The sequence below is a fragment of the Megalobrama amblycephala genome, linkage group LG23, assembly GCF_018812025.1.
Source record: "Megalobrama amblycephala isolate DHTTF-2021 linkage group LG23, ASM1881202v1, whole genome shotgun sequence".
NCBI classification, from domain to species: Eukaryota; Metazoa; Chordata; class Actinopteri; order Cypriniformes; family Xenocyprididae; genus Megalobrama; species Megalobrama amblycephala.
The window spans coordinates 28,237,977-28,252,930 of record NC_063066.1 but is presented as its reverse complement, the minus strand read 5'-3'; the positions used below and the strand labels follow the sequence as shown (position 1 = coordinate 28,252,930).

The following is a 14,954-nucleotide window of genomic DNA, read 5'->3' as shown; positions in this document are numbered from 1 at the left end:
AGTCATATGTTTCAAATAATTTCATTTATTCACATTCATGTTAAAAAAAAAAAATATATATATATATATATATATATATATATATATATATATATATATATATATTATATAAAAATGCTTTGGAAAAAAGTTCTTTCTGCTCATCAAGGCTGCATTTATTTGATTAAAAAAAAAACATTAAAAAGAGTAATATTCTGAAATAATATTAACTTAAAATAACTGCAGGGCTCGACATTAATGCTTGTCCAGGACAAGTGGATTTTTTGAAGTGGCAAGTGAAAGAGAATTGTACTTGCCCGACTGGACAAGCAGCCTGATAAAAATGCCAATAACAAAAAATAACTAGGGAATCACCAAAAACATGAGAATTGTTCTGGATTCAGTGTAAAAGGTGACTGATAGTAAAAAATAATATAATATATAATGTACTGACAGTAACAAGGTTGTGCTGTTGAGACTCGCACAGCCTCTCGAGGAAAAATCGCAACAAATGTGCCCAGCTCACTCAAAGAAACTCAGTTGTAGGGTTAGTTCACCCCAAAATGAAAATTATGTCATTAATTACTCACCCTCATGTCGTTCCACACCCGTAAGACCTTCGTTTATCTTCGGAACACAAGTTAAGATATTTTTGATAAAATCCAAAGGGCTTGTGAGGCCTGCACTGAGAGCAAGTTAACTTAGACTTTCAAATGCCCAGAAAGGTAACTGTTCCTAAAAACATTTTTAAAACAGTTCATGTGACTACAATGGTTCAACCTTAATGTTATGAAGTGACAAGAATACTTTTTGTGCATTAAAAAGACTAAATAACGAGCATGTATCATACGATCCCAAACTGCCAAAGTCACATGATTTCAGTAAACAAGGCTTCATTGCATCATAAGTGTTTCAAGATTTCAATGGTACAAGTGACTTTGGCAGTTTGATACCCGCTCTGTCTGAACGACTGATTCGAAACAAAAGATGCATAAAGCTTGAAAGCTTCATGAAGCAGTGTTTAGTTCAGTGACGAGTGCTAGATATTGTTGTATAAAGTCGTTATATTGGTTTTTTTTGGCACACAAGTATTCTCTTCGCTTCATAACATTAAGGTTGAACAATTGTAATCACATGAAAATATGTTTTTAGTAACAGTTACCTTTCTGGCTCCTCACGAGCCATTGGATTTTATCAAAAATATCTTGTGTTCTGAAGATGAACGAAGATCTTGCGTGTGTGGAACGACATGAGGGTGAGTAAGTAATGACCAGGGTTCGTACACATTTTTACCAATAAAATTCCATGACTTTTCCATGACTTTTCCATGACTTTAAGTAAAATTTCATGACTTAATGTTTCATGAAATGTCTATGTATACATGTTAAATAAGAAGAAAATCCATGTTACACCCAGCATATTTTTACTAAAATAAATGACAAGCTTTGTAGTGTACAGTAGAATATGAAATATTTATTTAAATAACGCTTGCACACAGAACGCGTCTTTGCGTCTAAAAACGTGAGACGTGGCGCTCAGGAGTGGTTTTTAAAAAAGCGCATCATAGAACGCGAGAGTCTTGAGACGCGCCTTTGAGACGTGATGCAATAATGGAAATAATAGAAACAGGCAAACTTCAGAATTTACAGATACAAGTTTTGACATGGAAAAAAAGAAAATAAGATAATAATGAGCGCCTCCTCCATGTTGCCATTATATAAAACAGTTGTCATGCCAACTCGCAACGCTTCCCCTGCCTCCGAGTTCTTCTGATTGGTCCACTGTTTTGGAACTGACATTGATGAGCTGCGCTGCGTGTAAAAGTTGAAATTCTTTTAACTTGACATGGCGTCTTAAAAATGCGGCGCTCATGTGAGAGGCGCTGCAAAAGACGCATGCACATCCGTCAAGCGCGTGTTCACATAGAAAAACAATAGGAAAGTAGCGCATTGGAATAGAAAAACGCGTTCTGTGTGAACGGCCCCAACAAAGTTTCATAACATAGGCTACATAAAACCCTGAGAACCGCTTAGAAATGGATTAACGTAATCCATGGGAGAAAATTAACATAAATCAAGGGGAAGCAACAATGTTAAACTAAAAAATAAATAAAAGTGTCCAGCAACACTGTTCCTGCACAGTAGCCTACCTCTGCAGTTAGGGTTTCGTTTCGGGATAAAGCACTCAAAATGGTCCCTTGTTTTACAGTGGATGAGAGGGAAGCACCGCAGCTGGGAGCGGGTGTCACGTCAGTCGCACGGGTGAAAAAGCCAGCGATTGGGTTGGAAGCAGTCGAGCACGCAGCTGCATACTTTTCATCATGAAGCCATACATTTTTAAATCTGCATTTCCCTGGCATTTTTACATAATACTATTAGCTGAAACTGCGTTACCCCACGCAGAGAACGTCACGTGACGGATAGTGCGAACGTTAACTATTGTAATTTAACTAATATTATCAACTATATTCGAATATACGGAGATTGTGAAACAAATTTCCATGACTTTTCCAAAACTTTGTGGGTTAATTAATTTTTCCAAAACTTTTCCAGGCCTGGAAATAGCCATTTTAAAATTCCATGACTTTTCCAGGTTTTTCATGACCGTACGAACCCTGAATGACAGAATTTTCATTTTTGGGTGAACTAACATGACCAAGAGTGCTGAATTCCATCACAATTGAAAATGTGACACTGATTTCATTTCATTGTTTGAATTAATGACTCAATGACTCACTCATTAAGACAGTGACCTGCCGCCACCTACTGGCAGTTTAGTTTCATGTTTAAAAGTATCATTCTTTCTGACATTTTTTATTATCTAATCTCACTACATTTTTAAATGCAGTTGTAATTTTTCAGTGTAAATTATTTAATTTGACTGGTAACAGTGTCTTATTACAATTATTTAATTTATTGATCAGATTTAAGAATTTAAAATGAAAGATGAAGCATTTATTTAATAATGGGGAAAATGCCCTTTATAAAGGTAAAAATATCACTGATATTAACACTGATGCAGAACAAATTGTATTTATAATAGAGTTTGTGAATGACCGATTTACTCGTCACAGGAAAAGGCTTAATGTTGAGCCCTGAACTGTTTTAATATATTTTACAAAGTAAAATTTTCCTGTGATGTTAAAACTTAATATTCAGCAGCCTGCATCTAGTTGTCAGTGTCACATGATCATTCAGAAATCATTCATTTGTGGATGGAGATGAGTGATCAATCCCCTCGGGTACCAGTAGATCTTTGCCTGATCTCCAGTCTTCTGGTTCTTCTGCTCCTTCCACCATCCCAGTCTCTTGCATTATGGAGCCATGATTTAACAGGAGTTTCCACTTCGGAAGCTGTGGCTGGGCCGCTTTTTGTGTGCTTTTTTATCTAAAGTGAGAAAAAAACAACAATTGAAACATTAATTTAAAAACAAAACACGAGTTTTGTATACATTACATTTGTGTTTCCCAAGGGTTAGGACATTTCCAACCCAGGGAACAATCTTTTGAGAACATCTAAATGAACTTTGACTGGAGAAACCTGAGAATAATTTGAGTTCCTGAAAAATAGTTCCAGGTGTTGTTTATTAATGTTAAAAACAATTTTAGACTGTTGTTGAGAGAGAAAGATACAGAGAGTGAACAAATTGAGGACATGATGTTGTCAACACAATGTAAAGAAAAAAATGGTTTGCTACTCAACCTTGTGTCATTCCAAACCTGCATGATTTCTTCTGTGGAAGATGATATTTTGAAAACTGACCATGTTTTTGTCAATACAATAAAAAGTCAATGGGTTCCAATGCAGTTTACATTGTATGGACAAAACAGATGAAACATTCTTCAAAATATCTTCTTTTGCATTCCACAGAAAGAGTAAGTAATACAAGTTTGGAACAACATGAAGAACTATACCTTTAATGTAAGAAATCATTGATGACTTTAACTTTCAGCATGAATATGTAATTTTTATTAAAATACATGCAAATACCGAGAATGTGTCTGACAGTCAAAAATGTACTTACACAGCAAAAGATGCAGTGACCTGTGCCTGAGCGGCTCTCCTTAGGTTTATTTAGCTGTGGTTAACAAAATCACAAAGGAGAAAAAGAGAGAAAGAAATATTGAATAAATCTATACAGATTCAAATGTACTGTATTCATTTTTCATCAGTGATTATTGACTAATCAGCATGTTAGGAGTTCTCAGCTCTGGTCCTCGAAGTGCACTGTCTTGCACAGTTTATGTCCACACCTGATCAATCTCACCACATGTGACTTTCTAGTCAGTAAACCAAAAGAGCTCGATTGGCTTGTTCAGGTGTGTTGGACCAGGGTTGGTGCTAAAGTCTGCAGGACAGTGGTCCTCGAGGCCCAGAGCTGATATCCCCTGCGATATGTTCTGAACATGACAATTCAGAGATCCAGAATGACTGCTAGATCGATCACTTACGACAGTGGTGTCCAGTCCTGGTCATGGAGAGTGTAGCTCAAACCGTCCTGTAGTTCCTGGTCATCCTGAAGACCTGTAGTCAGGAATCAGGACTAGATGGCAAAGAATACTGAAAAGAGAGAGGACAAACAACATTTCAATGGTATGAAGCCAGTTTAAATCTTTTATTCATGAATATGTACAATGACATCTGAGAATGTGACACATGGCACCACTGTACTGTCAGAGACAGTGATACCCAAAAGATTAACAGATAACAAGCAAAATGTTTATGAAAGTACAGTTATATGGTGCAATCAACAATAGAAAAACTGAGAATGTGTCGGACAGTGAGTCGAATACTTACAGAGTAGAACCAATGATCTGATTACACACAATGAAAAGGAGAAAAAGAAACAAGAATTAATATTTCAGTTAAATATTGCTCTGTGTGGATGAACGTGCTGATGAAATGTAGCCTATACATTCAAGAGAAATTATACATTAATATTTAATGTGAATATAAAGGAAGTAAAACATTTAGGCCATGCAATTATATCTTTTCATAATTAATTAATTACAGATGGTTGATTTCATGTGAAATACACAGGCCAATGACTTCTCTCTCTCTGTCTCTCCGTGCACGCGCCAGCTTGCGCGTGAGACAAAGCGTTCAATTTGATATTTTTAGGTCACGTTAACATGATAGCAATATAAAAATACAAAGCACATGTATATAAATAAATATGGTTTGCTGTCTGAACTGTCAGCGCACAGTGTTTATCGATGTATGAACTGTTATAAAATCATATGTAACGAGATTTAATATAGGCCTCGTTTACGACGCTATTTTAACTATAAAACGGACATGACTGACTCATTATGCCTAGCTCGGTCGTAGTTCGCTTAAATAGCAACAGGAGAACAATAATAAATCAAATTAACACCAAAATGGATGTAAAACAATTCAAGGCATTGAATTTATGCAGTTTTAAAGTACATATATAAAGTATAGATTACCAGAAAATGGGCTAGTCGACCGTTATAACCGTTAGTCATTTAAACGGCAGCATACGTTACAATCAGATTAAAACACTAAAAATTGGTGTAATTTAATTTTAGTCAATAAATTCACTAGCATTTTCATCTGTTACACTAATTTTAACAGAAAACTCCATAAAATATCATTTAAAAAAAGCTTATAATTTAAAAAGCTTACCTGTTTGAAGCAGAACTGGCGGTGCAGTCAATAGACAGCTCATTAGCGATGCAGTTCCAGCAGTCTCATTGGTTAGAATTAATCACGTGATGACGCCATCTTCCGTATTACTAATAAAAATATATTTTTTCCTTTTTTGCCATTTCAGAAATATATAAAAATATCAAATTCATCAGTGATGTATTTATTATATATATATTATTATTATATATATATATATAGCCATTTTTGTTTTTTCTTTTAATAACTCGAGTTATTTATATATATATATATATATATATATATATATATATATATATATATATATATATATATATACAAAACACGAACGGATCGCTTACAGAAACGTGAAAATGGTCTCATTTGAAAGAAAATATCCTAAGCTAAAAGATGATATAGTGTGACTAATTGAAGCAGCCCTTATCAAAAGTACGGGGGTCGACTTCTATCTTTTCAAAACTGCGGGGGTCCTGACCCTCCTGTCCCCCGTGCCAACGGCGCCCCTGCAAAAAAAATGAAAAACTCAAGTCGTGTCACTCGTTTTGTTTTGAATGGGAGAAAGTGTATTGCGCAATATGGCGGAATATGTCCCGCCTTCTAAATAAGGTCCAATCGCTGACTGCTAAAGTCATCACGTCACAGCAGCGCCTCTTAGAAGCACCGGTTTCTATAGAAACGGTCAAACGCGCGCCTCAGAAAAGGAGGCACGAGACGCGCATTTAGGTCTGCGGCTGTCGACATACGGAAGCTGTAAGCTTTAAAGTCTCGTTCTCACTTTTGAGATTCCCGCTACAAGCTCGCAAATACGTGACGGCTTAACATTGACAAAGCATGTAACACTAAGGCTACTAATTTTCATAAATACACGCGGTGAAATAAAAAGATATAAAATATGGAAATATTGTCTATAATAATTTGAAAGAAATCTTTTAATAGGTTATGTCATTTTTTTGTGATATGTTGGATTTATTGTGCATTAGCCACTTATAATATGCTGGGGCGGTCAGTTGAGCTACAGATTTGCAGCATATCTCAATTCTTAAACAATGCGTTCTGTGTCCTTGTGTCCTTCCGAGTTCGTTCTTTTAAGACTGGCAAGACCGGACTCCACAAGAACGCAAGTCCGCAACTCTGCGTTCTTGGGATTGAGAAACGGCCCGAGAGGCGTTTCAAAGATGGCCACCGAGTGAAATGACTGTCTTAAAGGGACTTATTACTTCACAGTACAATAAGAATCCAGGGATAATGCAGAATTGCAGTTCTTACGCCATTGACGGGCATTATTTTAAATTTGTGACTTTCTCTGAATTTACAAATCTTGGTAACATTTAGGATATGTACGCACACAATTTACATAAAGTGTTCTATATATTATATATTTTTTTTAAAATGATCAGAGCAAGTGGTTTTATCTTGCATATCATCTCTAAAGCTGCAAAGTTATTTCTCTGTACTTTGTTGGTTAACATGCATGATACAGACAGCAGCAAGCCTGCTGTAAGTTAAGATCGAATGCGTGGAACCCCTATTATGATACACATCAGTTTTCTTCTTCACGTTACCTAAGCCATATGCACTTTGTGTACAAGGACATTTGACATAAATCAGCATGTACGTGTCTATCCAGGCAAAAACAGATGCATAGTGAAAGCAATTCGTCTTTAACGTGTGCGCACACAGAATAGCGCGTAAACTGACAGGACCTAAACGTGCAACTATGCTATCCTTGCGTCATGACTTGTGGATGCGCAACATATCTAAAGTGATAGCCTATATTGTGCTGCCTACTACACATTGAACATCAGAGTTACTGTGCTCCGTAGACTACTCCGCACCCGCCTGGTCATAAGCATCTCACTTGTGCTCATTGTGCCCCTTCTGTGCAGGGCACTCCCGAATATCTCTTTTCTCTTTACTAAGGTATTGAACAACGATGCTCATGGTGTTATACTTTTGCAAAGGTTTGCTAGCTTCAGCCAGGTTCAGCATTGTCAAGTAAAGTGCTTCCCTTTTGCAAGGGCATCGTACAACAAGGTTTCTCAATTTTTATCTGCCCCATGCATTAAGTATTCTTGTACTTATGTCATGCCAAACTGGTTAATTTCTTTGGGGGTTCTCTTAGCAGGTTCTGACAGTTAGACAAAGTTCTCTCTGCTTAGTTCTATCTAGCCGTGAGCGGGAGTCACGCCTAAGCATATTGAATGAGTCTTTCCTATAGAATATATATACCTGTTCATTATTTACTTAAAATTACTCAAATGCTCATTCACTCATAGCAATCAAATTACGTCGATTATTGGCTGCTAGTTACTAGCGGTGGTGTCATTGTTTTCTACTCTATCTTCAGCTTCGGTCTTCACAAATGTGTACCTTTTATATCATTGGTTTATCGTGACATTTAATCAGTATTCATTATGGGCCTTTCGTGGCCTTTACTTATAGCAGCCTAATCATGGTTTCGTGTAACATAGCACATTGTTGCTTTGCTTGGAATGGTCCCATGACTTTTGCGTTACATAGAATATATTGCACTATCATACTAAATTGCCTATTATTGCTTTGACTCTTAGCATTATAGATATATCATTGTTATCAGGCTTACTGTTGACATCTCATAAAATTGCCTATCATTGCTTTACATTGTATGGCCTCTCATTGCATTCACATTTGATGGCAATCATAACTTTTAGCTACATGGAATATTGTTGCTATAACATTAAAGGTTTAATATAATGGTCATCATGACAGGTCGTCGTCAATCAGGCATATCGTTGCCATCGGCCATCGTGCATATTGTTGCCATCAGGCAAATTGTTTGCATCGGGCATATTGTTGCCATCGGCCATCGGGCATGTAGTTGCCATTGGGCATATCTTTGCCATCACATCAAATGGCTTATTACCTCACATTAAATGGTTTTCGTTTTTGCATCAAATGGCATATCGTGGTTCTACACAAAGGCCTGTCTTAGCGCTTCATATAATTAAAACCTGTCATGGCCACCAGGTAGTCTGTTTTACGTAACTCCAAGGTCTTCTCGAACTGGCCTATATTGACTTTTCAAGGTACAGGATCTTTGCGGTCTTTACACGTAAATCAGATTAACGTAGCCTCACTCCATATCTTTATCAGTCAATATTATTCATTATGCATGCCATTTATTCGTCATAATTTAATACTAGTACGTTACTAATGCAAACTACTGGTGGTGGTGTTTCCATACGATTTAATATCACTCGTTATGATTTCCCTATACTCACTCAGGGTTAAGTGAACGCTATCTCTATGGACCATGGTCCTCATATGCAGTCTTCTAGTATCGCAGACTAACTTGTCTTTCTGACCATAGCATCAAATCACTATTCACATCACTGGTATTCTTTTGTTAATCTAGGATTACCAAGGTTTATAACAAGCATTAGGTAAGGTTATAGCTTATCATAAAATCCTATATTTAAATCTTCTGTGGTAAGTATCCTATTGAGACAAACTACCTGTTACGGCGTCAGTTTCTATTCCTACTATTTACATTTATATGGCTTGCTTTATTCGGCATATCAGGGCATCTCATTCATCCACTCTGTCTTCCCCTCACTATGGCCTGTCGTGGCATCATACATGATCTAAATGGCACGTTTATACGCTGGCCTATCAGCCTACTTGGCTTTCATGCTCGACCTAATGTGGCAATGTTATGGGCTATGCGGCATTCTTGACATCCTTAAAGCTATGACATAATGATTCTTTCTGTTAATGATTAAACATTCATTAATGTCTGTGCATTCATTATCTCTTTCTCTTTGGTAATATTTAGGAACGTATTCAAAGAATCCTCCAACTGGTGCGTATTTCATTCACATTCCCAGTTCTTTTGGGGGTAGGCTCTGCCCCTGCCTTCATCTTCAGGCAGGATCTGCAAACGTCTGCTACCCTCCGGATTGTACTATGGACAGGGCCTACGCGAAATAACTTTATCATTTCTTTGATATTTACATTCATACTGTTGAATAAATTGTATTCAAACGTTTCTTTGCTTCCCGAGTCTTTCTGGTAGAAATGGGAGCGTTTAGCGGAAGTTCTACCCGGAAGACTCTAATGCATGTCATTGCTCATTATCTAACCAATCATTACACGTAACCTGAGTATATAAGTTCTGTTCCCACCCACTATCGTGTTCGCAGATACCATCGCCGGCGTTCACCCCCATCCTCCCCACCACCACCACCAGGTCGGTCCCTGTCCATACATTGGGGGTAGGCTCCGCCCCTGCCTTCATCTTCAGGCAGGATCTGCAAACGTCTGCTACCCTCCGGATTGTACTATGGACGGGGCCTACGCCAAAGAATCATTTCTTTGATATTTACATTCATACTGTTGAATAAATTGTATTCATACGTTTCTTTGCTTCCCGAGTCTTTCTGGTAGAATTATGTATATGCATGTTTTTTGAAAAAATAATTAAAAAAAAGTCACTGAAATAAGGCCTCAAAACACATACTAAATATTTTTTTTCACAAGACTTTACTGTATATTTTAGTCTAGAGCAGTGGTTCCCAAACCTGTCCTGGAGGACCCCCAGCCCTGCACATTTTGTATGTCTCCCTATTTTTGACACACCCATTTCAGGTCTTGCAGTCTCTACTAATGAGCACATGAGTTGAATCAGGTGTGATATATGAAGGAAACATACAAAATGTGCAGGGCTGGGGTTCCTCCAGGACAGGTCTGGGAACCACTGGTCTAGAGTTTTTGCTTCAAAGTGATGTTAAAATCATTATGCCTACTCAGACACATAAAACAATGTATTGATTTTAAATTTCTGAGACACTTTTTGTTCATGAAGGCTGTATGCACAGAGGCATGAATTTTCATGAATAATGCTTTGATTCACACCTGAGGAGATTAAGACCCTGCCCCTAATGAGCCACATAATGAGACATGCAGTCAGGAATGTGACTGAGTGAACTAAGAAAGAATGCAATGACAAAAGAAATATAATTTTTTGTTTGTAGTTTATTTAAAATATAGTTATAAATGTGAGTCAAAGACACATTTTGAGTACACAGTTATACCTGGAAATGAATCCAGGTAAAAAAAAAAAAAAAAAAGAAGAAGAAGAAAAAAACTTTCCTGCTTCAAGTCAGTTATCTCATTATCATATGCATGCAGTCCAATGTGAATAAAGAACTTAAGAATAAAAAAAAATTACCATTCACAATCATTGGCTTGATCAAGTTGATCCTTGATCGAAATGTAATTGAAGGTGCTCTTCCTCTGAGGTAAATTCTTCCAGAATTATTCCTCACTGCATCTCAAAACGATTTACATGAATCTGACTAAGCTTGATACATTTTTCCGAACTGATGCGGGCATTCACTCTGTTGTGCTGGTCACCTCAGAATTTGCGTTTGAATAGAGCGTGAGCTCCGTGGGCGTGGCCGCATTAGTGGATAATGAGATGACTCGCGAACGACCGACATCTCTCTATTTTCATACAGATTACATAAACAGACTTTTTTTTTCAATTTGACTTACATGATTTAAAACCTGACATTTCAGTGTTTCTTTGGACATATGTCTCATGTTTGTGTGATTAGTATTCTATAAGTTACAGTTCATTTTCTGAGGACTGTCAAGAATGGACTTCATTCAGATAGAGATGGCAGGTTGCGCATCATGTTAGTTTTCTTTATTTTACAAAAAGCACAACATTTTGTTTTTACTGTGAGTGTACACAAATAAAATAAGACATTCCACAGTTTTAATGATATATAACTCTTATTTGTATGTCCAAAATTGCTGGAGTATTTCGAGTCTCTTTGGCACTGATAAAAAAAAAAAAAGCAAGTAAAGGCGCCGACGATTTAACCGACTCTAGAGTGTTAAAGGTGCAGTACGTAAGAATGACAGCTAGTGGTTGAAATGGGCACCGCAGTCCAAATTCAAAATATTGTTTGCCCCGCCCCCTCCTCCTCAGACTTGACGTTCATGCCGGTTGCCAGTTTGAGGACACGCAACAGGAACTGGCTCAATTCAAATTGGAAGGCGATGAGACTTACACATTGTAAGTTGATTAGTTGATTTATGATGAGTTGATATCATGTTTTAATATGCTCCCATTCATAGAGATTTTTAGATGAATGATGAGGCTTTTTAGGTCGGGTAGAATCTGCAATCTCTTACCCAGTTTGTTCACTGGCTTCCATGGCTACAATTCGCTTCCTGTATTTTCTGCCAACTGGCAACCTGGGGTGCCGAAATACTATTGGGTAAATTGGCAACGTGCAGTCTTGCACAGACCAAAACAAAAACAGACATTCCGACATGGAATGCACATTTCAAAGTAAAATAACTTGCTGCATTGGTTTTCAGAGAAACAAGTATGTAAACTCAGCATGTTGCCTAAATATCTGCAAACATATTATGGTATTTGTATGCTTTAGTACAGTCAAAAACTTACATACAGCACCTTTAAGATGTGAATATTTCACTTCAATACATTTCTCACACATTTGTAAAAATTCAATCTATATTCACCTTTCAGATTTCACTTTCAAAATATTTGGTCTATTTAAAAATACAACCTATAATATTTGGCAGGCAATTTTCAGTCCATTTTATTTCACTTTACAGATTAACTTCCACAAATTCAGTGGTTCAAATTCGACAGAAAATTCAACATTGCACATCCGGGCACTGCAGGAATAGCAGTTGATTGCCGATGCATAATCTCTATCTACTGTTAGTCGGCCTCACCAGTAGGTGCCGCAAGTGGCTCTTAAGGAAGACCAGAGCAATGGTTAGAGATTCATTCATTCATTCATTTATTCACAAAAAAGGATTTACAGAAATGGAGCAAACAGTAAGTATATGTGATGATTATCAGGGCCTGTATATACGTGGAAAAGCTGATAAAGACACAAAAGATGTGTTTACATTTAATTCGGTGTCTTCACGGTTACTTTCCCTGTGTCCTATAGCCTACATGTAAGCAGCTTTCTCTATGGCGAATGAGAAGATAAGACTATCGCAATGTTCATGTCGACTTTAAAGGTGGTATAGAGGATTTTTTTCGTTGACTGAGTTTTTGAAATGAGCGTTTGAAATTATACACATTTTACGACTAGCTAAAACATTCTGACTGTGCTCAACATACAGCGATAGTTTCCTGCTCCTGAAGCAGATTTATATAATTTCACATGGAATTTGAACACCGACTGTAATCGCAGACTGAACGCAACTGGCTCTGACTGGACGCGTTTGAGCGCGATCAGTCATAAGTATCAATTTACATTCATAATCGGCCTTACAATCGTTAAGCCGTGCACACACTTAGTGGATTCATTATGTCGGACTCAACTCATAATCTGCAGTTGTTACTCCTGTCTCCTGACAAAAACATTGCATGCGGCGCATGTAGTGTGGAAAGTTACTAGAGCGCGCAGCCGCGCGTCTCTCACAAGAAACGTCATGGCAGTGATTGACAAGCCAGACGGCCAATCCGCGCACGTCTCTCACAATGGCAGTGATTGACAAGCCAGAGGGCCAATCGTTTACGCGATGATCACGTAAACGATTGGCTGATGTTTTTAAGGCCCTACCTCGTGCACAGATGATGTATATTAATAATATTCCTTTCAGTGCACCTAATAAATAGTCTTTTATCACTTAGTAAAGACAGTTTCAAGTAATACTGCAAAAATGTATAAAACAAAACATCCTCTTTACCACCTTTAAGCAAACAAAGTTTAAAGGCCAATAAACATTTGTGACCACATCAGCTATTAATACTACAAGTTACTTTTCTGCCAACTTCCTGAGCCAGACATTGCCAATTTGAGCCAATTAGTCAGCATTTTGACAACGAATTCTGTTCACACGTGACCTCTAAACTGAAAAATGCTGTCAAATCTACAAAAAAGGCTGTGAAAGTGCATATTGTCATAAGTTTTTCACATATACACACACACTCAAATGACATCATCATGCATCATTCTTTAGAGATAAGAATGTGTGTGACTACCATAAATTACATAAGACAGATGACTGCTACTACACACAATATACGGCCTTGTTCATAAATACTTTGTGTTTTATTAAGTCACAGTTGTTTTGATTGGAATATCCTGTCACGAGGGGAAGGATGTTCACTTAGGAGAGAGAGAGGATGGGAAGATGCTGAGGAAATTAAATAGAAGAGATACCTATGTGCAAGCGAATGGATAAAGAGACAGAGAGAGAAGGGGGAGAGAGGAAAGGAACTGTACCACCAGCAGGCCCCTACAGATCTGCCAAACCGCTAGAAGAAAAACCCTGTTTTATTTATAGTGCGGCGTATCCATGGAAACCCGAGAGGTCACTGCAAGCTAGACCTGTATTTCACCCTTGCTCAGGGGAGTAGGATTTCACGGAGAGGCGCTTAGATGTGTGTGCGTGTGCATTTGTGTGTGTGCGTACTTGTGTGTTTGCGCACAACGCGGAACCGTGACTGATGGTGGTCACGCAGTCCCTAGAGCAGGCAGCCAGGCCCGGTGCATGCTGGGATGTGTGCACAGGAGGCAAGAGAAAAGCACAGGCAGAAATTGCGTCTTTCTCTGTGCTGTACATCAGAGCAGTTTTTGTTCGTCCAAACGTTTGTTCGCTCTGTGGGAGAGTGCCAGGGTATCAAATCTCATGGCATTAGTCAGGGTTGAGCATAAGGTTTCATGTGATACATGCAAAATTTCACCATGAAATATTCAATTGCCTTGCAAGTATTTTGATCCTTAATTAATTCTTTAATTTACAGAATTGCAAATTGTATATTGCAATTTAGCTCTCTCTGTTGTTACTGTTTATAACTATTGCTTATAGTTAGGGTTAGAGATTTGAACAAACCACTAATGCTTACTGCACAGTTTGATGAATGATGAATGATGCTGCATCAAATCACAAAGCCATTTGAGAAAAGGTGTGCCGTTACTTTTCAAAGTGCTAAGATTTATATTTTTTGTTGTTGTTTTTTGCCTTGTGGATGATAAAACAGGTGAAGAAATCTCATTGGCTTCCACTAAAGGAGCCATATGGAGGGTCAATTTCTGTATAGACACATGCCTTAAAGTCTTGGCTAAAACTATATTGAACATTAACAGATATTACCCAGGGAATAGTGTACAGTTACATTTAGCACATGTTGGCCCAATAGTGGGGCATATTGTCACATAATAGGGGGTTTGTTGTCATAATGTGAACCTATTGTTTATTGAAACTGATTTGAAAACAATACAGTTTTATTTTACTTATGAAATGTTAGTAATAAAGCATATGATGTCTTCCACAAAAATCTG

At 37.6% G+C, this 14,954-nt stretch overlaps 1 long non-coding RNA gene across 1 annotated transcript; it reads right to left on the bottom strand.

Moving 5' to 3' along the window:
• Positions 1-2,852: 2,852 nt before the first annotated feature.
• On the bottom strand, positions 2,853-5,726 carry LOC125259203. Its single transcript, XR_007182749.1, has 5 exons — positions 5,629-5,726; positions 4,777-4,793; positions 4,431-4,539; positions 4,004-4,057; positions 2,853-3,366 (listed from the first exon to the last, which is right to left on the bottom strand). It is a non-coding gene; the product is annotated as an uncharacterized LOC125259203 (long non-coding RNA).
• Positions 5,727-14,954: the final 9,228 nt, after the last annotated feature.